The sequence below is a fragment of the Argiope bruennichi genome, chromosome 8 (assembly GCF_947563725.1).
Source record: "Argiope bruennichi chromosome 8, qqArgBrue1.1, whole genome shotgun sequence".
Classification (NCBI taxonomy): Eukaryota; Metazoa; Arthropoda; class Arachnida; order Araneae; family Araneidae; genus Argiope; species Argiope bruennichi.
Window position 1 is genome coordinate 101,831,944 of NC_079158.1, and position 14,873 is coordinate 101,846,816.

The window sequence follows — 14,873 nt, forward strand, 5'->3', positions numbered from 1 at the left end:
CTTAATATGACTGTTTTGCTCTCAACTTCTCCTTACTGTTCTTAATTGTAATGAATATCTAGTTGCTTTTAATGACCAACAGTTTTTTCTACCATATTAATAAGAATCAATTAGAAACCTCCACCAATTTTGATGAACTACATCTTATCGCAACACATGGAAGTGCTATTTTAAGTTATTCTTACATAATAAGTATAGAACACTTTGTATGTAAATTGCAAAATCAGTTAGTGAAATCAGTCCAGTTGTTGAGGAAGTGGAATATGTCAAATATTTGAGAAGTCTCTGAAAAATGGATGCTAAAGGGTAAGCACTAGTGATGACTTATTCAAGGATCATTAACTTTCTGGCGAAATAAAAATTGACAAAATCAGGCTAATGTTTGTGGCTAGGTGGAGGACTGATTTTTTTTTTTTTTTTTTTTGTATTTCATAATTATTTTAAGCATATAAATTTAATAATGATGAAGATCCATTTAATTCCCATCCCTCTGTTTTCGTACCACATATACTAGATTTCCTACGGAATAACTTAATCAATGTATATTGAACTTGCACCATGATGTTAGACAAATAAAATGCTGATAAAAAATATTTGCAACTAGTATAATTTCTCAAAATCTTGGTTTAATTAACTATCCAAGACAGATCTTAGTTCATATTCACAATCTATTTCTGTTTTGATCCTTCAATTTCAAGAAGACTGTGTCAAGAATAAAGTGCAGTATACGCACTCAGAATATTAACTAAATACATGTTAAATATCACTTTTAAAATTATTTCTCATGTCAAATTTTCAATTATCTCTTTATTCCTTTTCTTCTATTTTTGTTCCAACATTGAAATGAAGCTATCTCTTGCTTTCAAGAACAATTAGGTCCACGTATCAATTAGGTAGCAACAAGGATGAACTAATTCAACTTGTCAAATGTGTATGTGTTTCAGCAGAGAATCTATTGTAACGTAATTGGATTTATGCAACTCTTTTTTTTTTTTTTTTTTTGTTCGTGGTGTAACTTTTGCTACGATTATTGCTAAACGTATGAAAGTGAGATTGATTATTTAAGAAAATGCAAATTATACGATTGTTGTTTTTGAGCAAAAAGAAGAGCTGAGCATTTTTGCATTAAAAATTCAAACTTCAAAGACAACAAAAATATTTATTCTTCTTGAAAATTCTCAATGTTATTGCAATGGAATTCTTCAATGGCTGAATACTCTAAAAGTAAGTTTAGACTATTATAACTCTATCATTCTTGACCGATGGGATTGACCACATCAGCAAGTTCAGTTTAATTTCATCTCAAATATAAATATTGATTAACACTTTAGTTAACAAAGTTCTGTCTTCTGGCCAAAATTAAATAGCATTGTCATCGCTTAGAACGGTTTTATCTCTCTTCTAGCAACAACATATTAGATGTTTTCCTTAGCTCCAGTATGCATTAGATTTCTGCTGGTTTGAATTGCGAAAATGAACTTTTACATTGAAAAAATTAAAATTTGTGTTCTACATTTTGGACATTAAAATACAAATCTTACCCGTTTTAGTTCAATTGGTTTTCTCCAAACTCCTTTATCTATCGGCCAAGAGAATTATTCGACCATAAGCTCCCTTCGCATTAGGAGTATGTGTATGTTTCTACAATTGTACGGAAGATCATGTACCTTCTAAGCAAGTACAGACAAAATCTACACCTTGAAAAGTAATGTATGCCCAACCACAAATTATTATCTATTGGATGACAGGATTATCTTATCCAAATATGGATGATGGGTTTATAAAAACATGGATGTGTTGGATGACAGGATTGTCTTATCTAAACGCGGAACTGTTGGATGACAGGATTATCTTATCTACCCATGAATCTGTATGGAAATCAAAAGATACCCAAACATATTATCTTGGTGATTGCTGCAATCATATCAGTTGCTTCTAAAATTGCACCAGTATAGGCACATTTAACACTAGAAAGAACATTGAGTCTCTTGAACAGGTACTCCAGATCCTTCGTCCTACCATATGTTTGGCGCAGCATGGCCATACGTGGCTCTTGCGCCAATAAACCCCATATATCTGCATACCTACATTCAGATCTTTCAAATTAATGAAGTGATTTCAAGAGCATTATTATTACTTTTTTTTGTATTTTCTTTGTGCTTGCAATATTTACATTGAAAACATCCTTAAACTTATCTCTCTTAAATCTTTGGTTTCTTTCTTATCTCATAATGCTTTTATTTCATGTAGATTTTACGACTTTATTTTCTTTCTGAGCGTGTATACTCATAATAGAGAAAAAAGATAATAACGAAAACTAAATTAAAGATAAGTAAAAGGGAATCCAATTCAACTATCTGGATATCTTAACTTTAAATATTTCACTTAAATTTAATTTCTTAATTAATTATCTTTATATACAATGGGTATTGCGATTGAAGGACTTATTATTAGACATTCAGAAAATTCTGATAAAATGAATGAAAATATGTGATAAATGAGATGTAGTAGTATTAACTTTTAATAATAATGAATATTGAAAAGGCTTCTTTAATACAGATTAAGAATCGTTTGATTCGGGCTAAATAGAAAATGTTAATGTTATAGCAATCTCATTCGAATCACACTAATTGTTCAAAATGATGAATCATTGATAAGCCATATTTAATTCTTCTCGCCAAATATAAAATTGTGGGCCATCGCTCTGTTGTTTGCTAGGTGAAGACAGGCAAGACAGTTAATGACTGCCAACAGGATTGATTACTTTTAAGTCGTATGTAGCTACACGAAATCACAACAGTCCTATTTATCTCCCAATTAAGTGCACAAAGATTTTAAAAAAAATCGCCGACTAACAACTGTTTTCTCGCCAAACAATGGATCTTTTTATCTACTGTTGCGTGTTTCCAAGAACTGTGAGGGAGCAAATTTCTACGCCAGGATAGCTTCTTACAAACAACAGACTTTTAGTTCTAAAGAGTTGGAAACAGAGTTACACTCTGAGTGAGGTGTGCATAATCGGTTATTATCTCTGGAAAAGCAGAACATCTTTCAGGCAGGAACATCCTCCCCTCACCCGTCACGCTGTGTTCCTGCCGTTTGGAACTCACTCTTCAGTCCGCAACCGAACTTGCGATTAATCAGGTTAGAAGGAGGGAGGTGGGGGGTTGCATACACACGCCTGTTTCTATCAGCAAACCTCGGCTGCTGCTTTAATGAAGGAAGGGAACCTTCTTCGTTGTTATTAAAAGCTGAAGATGAGGTAATCGTCGTCAATTCTTGTGCACCCCCTATTCTGTGAATGCGATATTTTGGAATAATGCTGCGTTCTGTCACTGGGGACGTTAACTTAATGGATGTCTTCATTGTGCAAATAACATAACTCTGAAATGTTAAGAGTGCGAAATAAATTTCATTTAATAAAAAGCTTAGATTTTTTTTTTTAACTTAGTCATTTGGTAGCATATCCCTGAATTCTGAAAACTTGTTATTGCAAACTGAATCCTCAGGTGGCACAATTGTTATTTGCAAGATGAACTTTATTCGATATTATATCAAATAAGTCACTTTTGCCAAACATTTTTTTGTTGCCCCTAATTATGAATGGATTCTAACATTTGAGTCTCTTAAATAAAATTTTATATTCATAGCAGCATTAACATTTTGTTTTGCCAATAAATATGAAAAGAATTGACAGAATCTTCATTCCTTAGTTTTCAAGAATGGTTTCATCACTAATAAAGATTATTGTAGAGATTGATATAGAGAATCGTGCAATATTATGAAAACTGTTATACACCATACAATATTTTACAATATTGTTGTTCTGTGGAAATATAAGTATTGCATCAAATATGATGCAATTCACATTCCTGAAATATTTTGGAACGTTATTGTATTCTGCTGCTAAGGAGGGATAAAGCGTTAATCAAGTCCTCATTATAATAATTTCTCTATGTAAAAATCATTTAAATGGAAATTACACAATTCTAAAATATTTTATTTCAAAAATTGTGTTCCATGTGCTTAGAAGATTATTATTGTTATTATTATCATCCTTATGTACACATGCAAGGAAAAAGTTGTTTCATGTACAGCACAGAAACAAGTTAAGTACCTCCCCCCCTTTTTATAGCTGTTTGTAAAGTTTCGAAATATACTGGTTTTATTTTAATGTGATCCCTTTCCATCCTAGAATAACGTTTACAGTTTTTATTTCAAAATAAAATCCAAAAAATAAAATTTACATTGGGAATTAAATTTCAAGTTACACTAATTTAGACAATTAATTTGAATAGTTTCAAGTATTTTTATAAAAAAAAATTTTTCTTTAAATATGCAGCAATGTATTGATCTTAAAAAATAAACTATCATTTTTAATGCGCACTATAAAAAAATGAATAATTAATATTTTTCTTTCTTTAGATTAGTTTCTGAAAAGATTTCCAACCTTGTCTGCTGTGAAGTCATAATTTGTCCTGTATTTTTTAATACAATGAGTGAAGAAATGGTAAGCTAATAATAATTCATTCATATTTCCTATAATTGTAATAATTATATTTTTCAAAAATTAATAAATATTTATTAGTACTTTTTCGTATACAAATTAATCTTATTTTATTTGATGTATAATAGGAAATTTTTAAAGTGATATTGAACATATCATTGGTATGTTTTAAAAAAAATTGTTAAAAGGGACAGAAATTGCAATGCTTAGCTCTGCTAAAGGAAAATATTATGGAACTTGTTTTAGAATAACTTACCTAGTTTCTTTCCTGTTTTAATTAGTTTTTTAACTCTACTTTTAGCCTGCTTGTAAAATTATTTAGTTATGGCATCCATATAACTTTAATGCATCTTCATTTAGTGTAAAAGAGAACGTATGGAATTCTTTTAAATTAAAAAAAGAACTTCAAAATGCTAAAAGCAAATTGGTTCTTAAAGTATTTCGAGATAAGTATATTTAGAGATGACTAACAAAATACTCTTTCGTTACAAATACAGTTAAAGAAAAAGATCAAAAATACATTAAATGTGTAAAAGTGGGTTTAAAATAAGTTGTGAAGCTTAAAACTCATGTCATACCGAAGTTTTCATTCAATGCTGCTGAAAAAAAATGTAGGAATTTCTTCCTGTAATGACGACGAAAAGTAAGCAGACGTCATAAACACATGGCCAACATTACTAAAGATTTTGTGTGACATTTACTTGTATGATATTTTATTCCGAATTTTGATATCCTAATTTCTTTCTTTTTAAAATATGCGCTATGGATTTAATTTAAACTGCTTCTATGCATTTGATGTGTGTATACGCAATGATATGTATATTATTTATATTGGTATTGTATCCTCATTCTAAGAAATTATGATTCCCTTTTCATAATTGGGAGATCTCTGTTTGGATTTCCTTTCAGACGGGAACAAACGTCCATGATATCAAGTAAGGATGTAGAAGTGTGCTGAAAATAGCTGTACTTACTTCTAAATGGCATTTAACTCATGTATGTAAATTGATATACTTACCTGGTGTAATTTTATTTCCAATCAATTATTAAACTTTTATCCATAATTTAATGGTTGCTTGAAAATTCTCCATTTTTTTCCTTAATTTAAAATCTATGCCGAGCATGTAAATTTCACATCCAAGTAGCAAATTACTCAAGTAACTACAAAATGTAATTACTGACCAGTATTCTAAAAAGGAGAGATTCTTGATATTAATTAAATGATGATGTAAAACCAGCGGAACTGGTCTCCTTGAAATGTTTTTGCATACTCTTTAATATTTATATATTATTAACCGCATGCCATTGGCGAAATGTTACTAATGGAGAGCAATGTTTGACAATTTTTTGGTGATTAATCGCTAGGATGCTGTTAATGCGTAAGTAATAGAAAACCGAATGTGTATTTTGGAGGCCTTTTTTTTCAAACAATTAGCAGCAAAATTTGTCACGGAATTGTAATTGAAATTTCAAAATCACATACTAAATTTGATACATTTGTCATTGCGTTTTTGAGTTATCACCTCTACATGCTTTTGAAGTACAAATCACATGCTTTTGAAGTACAGATCACATGTTTTTGAAGTACAGATCACATGCTTTTGAAGTACAGATCACATGCTTTTAAAGTACAGATCACATGCTTTTAAAGTACAAATCGATAGACGATTAACGCCTTGATTGGCATCTACACTTTAGAGATTAAATTTGTATACCAAATTTTATTCATTTAGTTGCCTCTATTTTGTAGTAATCGCGTTATCATATTCTGATAGTTAAACAGACAGACTTGCTCTGAATGGATTTCATTCTAAATTTGATGAAAATCTACTAATTTGGAATAGTAACCATGTACCAAATTTTTACCATGTACCAAATTTTTACCATGTACCATGTACTCAAAACGTTTTCGAATTATCTTGTTTATAGACAGCTAATGAAATAGACGGATAGATAGGCAGAAAATCATATTCGAACAATGCGTTTACACAGGGAAGTCTGAAACGTGGAGATTCCTCAAAATCGCGATTTCATTTTATTTATTTATTTTTTGAAAATTACAGTATTTTATCTTTGTATACGACAAAGTAAAAACCATTTAAAATATTAATCGTGTAACTTAGATGATATAAAAAAAATGTTTTCTAATTTGAAAATATTACAATGAAAGTATTCTTACTGTAGGCGAGAAAGAGACAGATATAAAAGAATTGGCAGGCAGTTGATACTAAATCCTGTAAATAATGTGTGTGTGTGTGTGTGTGTGTGTGTGTGTGTGTGTGTGTGTGTGTGTGTGTGTGTGTGTGTGTGTGTGTGTGCGCGAGCGCGCGTGTGTGTGTACGTTTGCCCTGCAAGTTAATATAAGGATAGTAATTACTGTGGGACTTTCAATTTCTTAACTTAATGACTTTTAATACTTTCCCCTTTATTGATAATATTCATAATATTTGCCAATTTATTGAATGTTATACACAGCATACATGAGTTTTGATCATATAATGCCTATTGTTAAATAAAACCAGTACCCCTTTTTTAACAATACCGATTAATACCCCCCCCCCCTTTTTTTTTAAAAGTAAAACTGATTTCAGCAAATCCAAACTTTATATAAGAATGTCTACCTAAAATTGAAATTTTGATCAAATATTTACATAATATGACTGCCTGAAAGTAAAGATAAATTTTAAAATTATGTTTATTTACAAAATTAACTTTAAGGTTTGAAACATAGTGTTTAATTTTGAATGAGATAGTAAAGAATTGCTTAATTATTAAATAATTACCATAATAGGTTTTTTTCCCCATAAAACAACATTGATAATAATTTAACTTAAAATTATTGATAAGTTGTAATAAGTTTAGGAGTGTATCTAATAATATTCTATAATATATATTATATTCATGCAGTGTTCGTTTTAAGCTCTTTTTGAGACTGCATATTCGGCATATGCTCTAACCCATGTACAAAATTATATTCGAGAACTAGTTCGGACAATTAAAATGTATCTGCACTCAAATCAGAAAGCTTTTTTTTTTCACAACATGTAATTCAATTCTTTAATGGATAAAATTCCAGAGAGGAGAAATACGATTTCAGTTGTGTTTCTCCGACGCAATGAAGGCATTTGAAAGAAAGGATGAAAAATGAAAAAGGGCCGGGGAAGAGATTTAAATCCTTCTTCCTGTGGCCCCCTCTAGGTGTGGGGGTGGAGCAATTAATCAGGCGTGTGCGGAGCAACTCTTTTCTCTAATTGCGCGGCCCCACTCCAAATATCAATCGGCGGCTTCTCAGCTGCCTCAGGGAGGATATAGCTCATTACTGCCCCAAAAGAAAAGCCCTTTTCTTTGCGTCGCGAGGAAATGGCCGTTCCGTTGCCATGGCAACCACTGCCGTTTGATCGATACCGACGGCGTCCCCGACATTTACGGAGCACACACTCTTTGAAGTGCCCTCTGCCCCCGCCCGAATCGCAAATAACTCGTATGTCTTCTTCTGCCAAAGAATTATGATACACTGTCCTCTCCGACACATCTTCCCCGGGACTGGAGGTTGGGAAGGAGTTTATCACACTCAAATTTAAAGATTTGTGGACAGTAAGTCAGGCCATATCAAACTAGATTTATAACAACAATGACTTTTCTTTAAATAATCAATTGATTTGCGTATTGATTTAAATATTATTTCGATTTTGCATAGATAATAACAATTAAAAAGTAATTGGTTTCAATATAGGCAGAATCTTACTCTTAACCAAAGTCATACAGACGTCAATTCAGGTTGCCACGAAGTAATCTCATCCTGTATTAGGGAATAACAATACACCGCAGGGAATCGAAAGGACCATCGGTATACAATTAATCAAATCCTTTGCTTTAAAGTCTGTCACATAATCACATAGTTAATTGAAATATAATTGATCTTATTATTCTTGGTATTCTAAACTAAACATTTTGTCATAGTTCCAAATGTTGAATTATTTTTGTCACAAACTATTATCATAAGCGGAATGTTCTAACTAATAAAAAGCATATATTTGCTTTTCTTTTTCTTCTTCATTTTTCCCCCTCTTAGCGAAGAAACTGAAGATAACCAATTTCATATGATTTTTCTTATCAGTTACAAAAATTGTTACAACCTAAGTTTCGCCTTACAAAACCTTCATTGCATTTTTATTTTCTGTCATAATCCCTTGTATATACAATCCTTAGTATGTCCTGCTATAGCATATTTATTCACATATATAGCATATATTATGATAAAAGAGTAGATAGATTTTTGCATTAATTGAAAGGATCATGGAGCACCTAAATAATATCTAGGTGCTCCCTATCTTACCTCCCTTTGTAAAGGCAGATAATTTTCCTTGGGGAGCTTTAGAAAAAACTTGTACCTATTTTTGTATTGCTATTCTCATTCCAACTACAACAAGCAACTCAATGTTAAAAAGCATGTCGGGCTATTAGCTTTTGAATAATGATCCTTTCAACACATTCAAAGAATAGAACACGTGATCTTCTTCCTTTGACTCTTAGCTTTCGTCTAAGGCATTAATTAGCCCACTTGACCATTGCTAACAGTTGTAATTTTAATGTAAATAAAATGGACGGTAATAAATGAATTACGTTTCGCTATGTGATAGATAAAAATTGCTAAGAGTTTTAGTATTCACAATTGCAAGACTTCTAAAACTATTCACGTGATTTGAAAACAAGGCAAATGATTGTTTGAAATTTTTTTTAATCTTAAAAAAAATAAAAGTGATTCGTTATCAGCATTCATCTTGCTTTTGACTTGAATCACTAACAACTTATCATCCCTACGCAAACCTTAAAGAGAATGATGGTTGGCCTTGAGCTTCATTTGAAGCTCAAGGTTGACTCTATCAGCTGAATCATTTCCCCCCCCCCCTGCAGGAATTTCTCCCCCCCCCCTGCAGAACATATTTTCTTTGTTTTTGTTTTTAGATTATAAAGTGACACTATCTTGCAAGAAATGACTGCTTTATAATTTTATTTCACTGATGAGAGCTACAAGATTTACTAATTGTCAATTATGTTACTATAAGAAATCGAATGATAACATCTTTCCGAGAACCTTAACTCAGTTTAAACAGCATTTGATGTTAACTGATGATTTATTGTTTAGGGTGGTTTAAATTAAAAAAAGCTTTAGATTAATTCACTTTCCAAAACCTGTATTAAACTCATAATGGTGTGGTGACAGTCATGGGTTGATGATTAGATTAAAAGTCTTATTTCCATCTTCTGTGGGAATCAAACTGATGTGAAGGCTCAGGTATATTTTTCTGAACAAGGATATTACCCTAAAGAGTCTTTGTGTAGGCTTTTTTTTTAATGGTACATTTTGATTTTTAAGGTTAATCTTTCTTTAAGGATGAAATCAAGATTAACCATAATGCTGAATGTGGAAGTATAATCAGACTTAATTTTTAAAAATATACAGTAGACAATATAATTAGAAAAAAACTTAAACAAACAATTCATTCACGATTTTCTTATCATGCCGTCTATATTATCCTTTTTCATTATTAAAGGAAGACAAAATGATCAAAGTAGAAGCCTCTGTCTATAACATTTTTCAAAACCAGCAGATTATTAAAGGTCTTGATGCAATAATCTTCTCGTTATTTTCGAGGAAGTATGCTTCATGAAATGTATTTTTTTATATATAAATTTAAAAAAAATCTGCATAAAAAATACAAACACAGACATGTTGGCACAATTAGCTGTGAAAACAAATAAGCATCTCAAGAGAGCATTATGGATTAAGCAGATAGCCAAATATAAATACATATTTTTATTTTTATTTTTATTTTTACGACATTCCGCATTACCTATCGCTATAAGAATGTTAAATTTCACTTTGACTTTTATGGTTTTATTCCAAACTGCAAACAAAAGTTGTGAAATTAAAACATCTCCGTCTTTAAAATCTTATTAGACAAAAAAAAAAAAATCCAGTTCGATTAATAAAATTCAAAGTTGCATAGAATAAAGATGAGAGTATCTTTTTACATTCTCTTGTGATGAATTACAAATTTAGATTTTATGTGGGGTAACTTTCTTTTTAACTAAATCATATCTAAAACATTAATAATTATATTTACTATTTAAAGCACATTTAATACCAATGCAGGATATTACAAAACTATTAATTAATTATTTCAAATACAAAATTTATCAGAAATATTGAGAGATTTATGGAAGGTAATTTTTTAGACATTGCTAAAGTTGCTTAGAAATTTTCTTATTTATTTATGTCAGAACTTTAATTTCTTATACTTTGAAACAAAACAAAATTGCTTTCTTGAGATTTCGGAGTGTTTGTAACCTCAAGATACCATAATCTTTTGGCCTAATTTTGGCTGTTAAATTTTAAGAAGAATAAAAGCATTTGAGGAAATTTTGCTCTTGTAATAAGCATAAAAGAGGCTGTCCATTTCATTTGTTGAGCTTAAAAAATATATCAAAAGATGCATCGATTCATATCTTTTCATTTTAACAGCTTAAGCGTCACAATCAAAATTACTTATCGAGAAAAAATGGTTATTATTTGATTTTTTGGGCTATTTATCGAATAATTTTTAACTGTTTTTTTTTATTTGTTGTACTAAATTCATTAATAATAACTCGTTATATTATGAATCGATTTTAAAAAAATTAAAAATAATTTTGCTTGTTTTTTGTCAAAAATGAAATCTGCTTTTAAAAATAAATCTTTTATATGCAATACCATATTTACTGGTTTGCTTTCGTTTATTCAGAGCTTAGAAAATTATGCTAATTTTGAAAAAAATTTTACTACGTTATTTAAAATAAATCATTCTTAAAATATGAAAATGTATGCTAAGTAAAATGTGACTATGTTTATATTTATTTCGCAACTAAATTAAAAAAGAATTCGGAGGGGGAGGCAGTGAAGCAGCAAGCAATCTGAGGGAGAGATCCAGTAACATTCTACTTTGAAATTTGCCGACAAATAAAAAAAAATTAATTTAAACCCAAACATTGCTCCTACCGCTAAATTCACATGTCATTCATCCCTAACTTTCCAGAAAAAAAGGGGGACGTATAAAACATAAAATACAACTGCTAAGTTCCCTTGCTCATTGACTTCCCTTCTTAACCCTAAAATTACCTTCGACATTGTCGTAGCAGTGTTTGCTGCCGATGATGAAGCCATCAAACTCCAGTAGCACGATTTTGACATTTCCTGAGCGTCCCTATTATTACAAACACGAGGAACCCCACCCACACTGGCTAATTCTAATCATCAAGCGATAATCTTACGGTTAATCATTTCTCAGTCTGCCGTCAACCGTCATCACGCCGTAGATTAAGACATAAAAAAAGGGGGGTACCTGTAAAAAAAATTGCTGAGAGAGTTGGCCAAAATTACCTATTGGATTTCCCACACCTCTTCTGTCCCAAAAAACGTTTTGCTCACACCCTGTTAGCACGTGATTACTGAATATAAAAAGACATGAGGGGGGAAGCAAGAAGTTTTCCTTTTTTTCTTTTTTTTATTTAAGCACAGATCTGTCATTAGATACCTATTGCATTTGCGTGTGGAAAATGTCACCTTTCTTGTACCGAACTGGTCACGCGCCCATAGGTCCAGAATCGTTGATTCTTAAAGTTATTATAATGACATGAGAAGGAGCGTCCCGTCCCACGGGGATGTGCACCGTCCAGTAGCAAAAGTAGGCGGATTTTGTTGAGGAAAATGACTTTATGGGCATCAGATAGTAGAAGCACTGAAGTGTATCTTTGGTTTAGTGCTACAAGACAGTGCTCATGTCCTAATGATCCTTTGAGTTTTTGGCAATAAATTGAATCTAATCAGGTATTTGTCTGAAGATTTACAGCGAATATTGAAACTTATGGTCATTTATTGTGTCTGTAATGATACGTTTTGTTCCGCAGTAGAGAAGAAATGAAAATAAAACATTTTCCATAAAGTACCGACAATATGACGCATTGATTTTGTTTCGATGATGTAACAAAAGATTTGTAACATAAGAAGACATAGAGGTAATGACTTTTTTTTTTCAAACAGAAGATAAGGAAAATAATAAATAAAAAATATCAGAACTGAATGTCTTGACGATTCTTCCATGGAAACAACGAAAAGCTAAAACTGCCGGTTTCAATACTATTTTCGCATGATGAAATTTGATTTACTGATTTCTAAGAAATATGTTCCCATTGATTAATTTTAGGAAAGCCTAGGTGTAATGTATTATTTGGCTGAATCAATACATTCACTGGAGGCTTGCGAAGTAAGCTCAACATATCCATGCATTTTTAGTATTCGAAGCATGGTGTTAAACAGAAAGTTCAAATGCAATCGCATTCATTTTCTACACTGAAGATTTGCGCCTGCGAAATAATATATCAATTATATTATCAACTGCCTAATAGCTGATTCGTGAGAAAAAATTTCAATAAAAATTTTTGTTCTTAACTTGGTTTTAGTGGCTCTTCCCAGCAAGGAATTCATAATTTCACCTTTTCATAGGAAAATGGAATGAACTATTTTAAAAACTTTATACCTATTATTATTGTGCTTTTGCACCGACCCACTTTTTTCTAACAGTCTTCTCACCAAACATTTAGGCTTAATTCAAAACTGGATGTGATTTAACTATAACCAACAAGAAAAAAAATGCTTGTTGAATCGAGATGTGTTTATAAAAAAATCTAAAATTAATTATTGAAATCATTTTGTATTTGTGTGTGTGTGTGTGTGTGTGTGTGTGTGTGTGTGTGTGTGTCATATTGAAATTTTTTTAAAAATATCTTAAGAGAATTTCTGTTAATTGGTTCGTTCAACAAGAAATTTAATGCACTGCAAAGGGGTTTCAAGCAGCTTAAACAACATTTTTAAATATTTATTTGTAATGCAGAAAGAACAGTAGAATTAAGAGATATACAAACGAAGAACAAATTCTCATCATTATTTGTTGCTTAAGTTAATCCTTTTCTATAATTCCTACAAAAAATAAAGAAATTTCATAAAAACTATGCTTTAAAAAAAGTCTATATGAAAGTAATAATAACAATTTGATTATATGGATAAAATGTTTGTAACAACAATAAAAAGGAATTTACAACAATGGAAATTATTGTTACAAAATATAAATGTTAAATGAAATTTAATAAAAATTTAAGAAAAATTGCGCTGCAACAAAATTGCTTTAGAAAGCTAATTTTATAAATTTACAAATGTGGTAAATGATAAAAAGAAGGTAATTCGATATTATATTTGGTAGTAATAAAAATAATCAATTAATTAAACTTTTAATGAAAATTTGAAAAAAAATGATTTAGTGCGCATTTCAAAGACCAAAGTTATGTATATGCTGAATTCCTAATCTCAAGCTCAAAGAGTCACAATCAACAACAATCCTGTCTATATTGCTTCTTTCAGTGATGGCGGGATGGTCGGTTGTACACAACAACAGCAAGTCAAAGTCGTCCTCTATTCTCCTCTATTATTGTAAAGAAATGCGTTATGAATATTAAAAATTTATAAATGAATTGTTAGCTGTTCTTAAAGCATCCGCCTCTAGACAACTGAAATAAGAAAGCAGCAATACGCGATCCCAACTTGTCTGTCATTTTTTTAATGATTTTTGGGATCTCCAAAGTCATATTAAAAAAGGAAACAAAATATTTTCTTACCTGACGTAAATGATTTGTGCAACACATTTAAAATTAAAATGTGATAGAATTAAAGCATAATAATCGTATTTATATTCTTAAGCCTCTGACACATAGCTCACTAATAAGTCACTCATCAATTTTTAAGAGCATGAATTCTTTAAAGTTGGAATCACACAATTTTGATTAAAGATTTCATTTTCTGTAAGATATTCTAAAAATTCCTAATATACAAAAAAAAAAAAAAAGACATTGTCTTTAAAAAGCTAAAAAAAAGTTTATTTCCAGATTTTATTTTTTCTTAATAAAATGAAATGTGTATGAAATTGGGCTTATTTTTTTTAGTGTGATTTAGATTTCGCTGAAGTGTCCATTTATGTTAATTAGAAAGATTGTTTGTTATATTACAGAAATATTCATTATTAAATAAAATTCTTAAGACAATGCAGTTTACAAATTCTAAATTCTTTTAAATTAATTAAAATTATTACTAAATATCTCATTTGTTTTATTAAATATTTTTCAATCTCTAGAAAATAATTTTCTCTGATGTATTATTTTATTTCCCATGTAACCTTTTTACATTTCAGTTATTATTTCAAATTATTTCATTATTCCAATCATTTTTAATTAATTTAGTAAATTGTTTTTAGTTTCATTTATTTTTAATAAATTTTAT

At 30.4% G+C, this 14,873-nt stretch overlaps 1 protein-coding gene across 6 annotated transcripts in view; it reads left to right on the forward strand.

The window, feature by feature from the left end:
• LOC129980850 (homeotic protein antennapedia-like) overlaps positions 1–14,873 on the forward strand; it is a 788,317-nt gene that overhangs the window by 735,285 nt on the left and 38,159 nt on the right. For 5 of the 6 annotated variants that reach the window (XR_008785259.1, XR_008785261.1, XR_008785260.1 and 2 more), the window contains one exon: positions 4,426–4,510. The gene's annotated coding sequence lies outside the window, so the exon portion shown is untranslated. Of the gene's footprint in view, positions 1–2,975; positions 3,263–4,425; positions 4,511–14,873 lie in introns of those variants that run through there. The other variant, XR_008785264.1, reaches the window with a different exon arrangement.